Source organism: Charadrius vociferus, unplaced genomic scaffold (assembly GCF_000708025.1).
Source record: "Charadrius vociferus isolate BGI_N301 unplaced genomic scaffold, ASM70802v2 scaffold1077, whole genome shotgun sequence".
NCBI classification, from domain to species: Eukaryota; Metazoa; Chordata; class Aves; order Charadriiformes; family Charadriidae; genus Charadrius; species Charadrius vociferus.
Genome location: NW_009649168.1, coordinates 720648 through 721109, shown reverse-complemented (window position 1 = coordinate 721109; position 462 = coordinate 720648). Strand labels below are relative to the sequence as shown.

The following is a 462-nucleotide window of genomic DNA, read 5'->3' as shown; positions in this document are numbered from 1 at the left end:
GCCCGAGACGCCCCCTCGGCTGGCTGCTGCCGCCCCAGACGGGGCAGGAGCACTGCGGAGAGCATCCCCAGGGATGTGGGGGCACGAATGGAGGTCGGGGGGCATGAGGTGCTGTGGGGTGGCCTCTGCCAGAGCGTGATGTGAAAGAGTGAGCCTTTACACCTTGTTTCCTCCTGGCAGGGTGATAAATGCGGGGAAGAGCCAGCACAACGAGGACCAGGCATGCTGCGAGGTGGTGTTTGTGGAGAGGAGGCCCAGCCCGAGGGGGCGGCTGCCGTCCAGGGAAGGCAGCGGGGAGCCGGACGGGGTGAGAGCTGGGGTGGCGTGCGCAGACAGGGACACAACAGGGAGGATGCCCAGCGGCAGGACGCGAGATGGGGCACGTGGCGTTGTGTGCGCACCACCGCCTCCCTGGGGATTCCCTCGGGTCCCAGACTGGCTGGCCCCGCTCCCTGCCCGCTC

The 462-nt window shown here is 68.6% G+C and overlaps 1 protein-coding gene across 1 annotated transcript in view; it reads left to right on the top strand.

Annotated features, from left to right (window-relative positions):
* The window catches only part of PPM1J (protein phosphatase, Mg2+/Mn2+ dependent, 1J), a gene marked incomplete at its 5' end in the record, with an annotated part of 17611 nt that overhangs the window by 11933 nt on the left and 5216 nt on the right, over window positions 1-462 (top strand). The window lies entirely within an intron of this gene.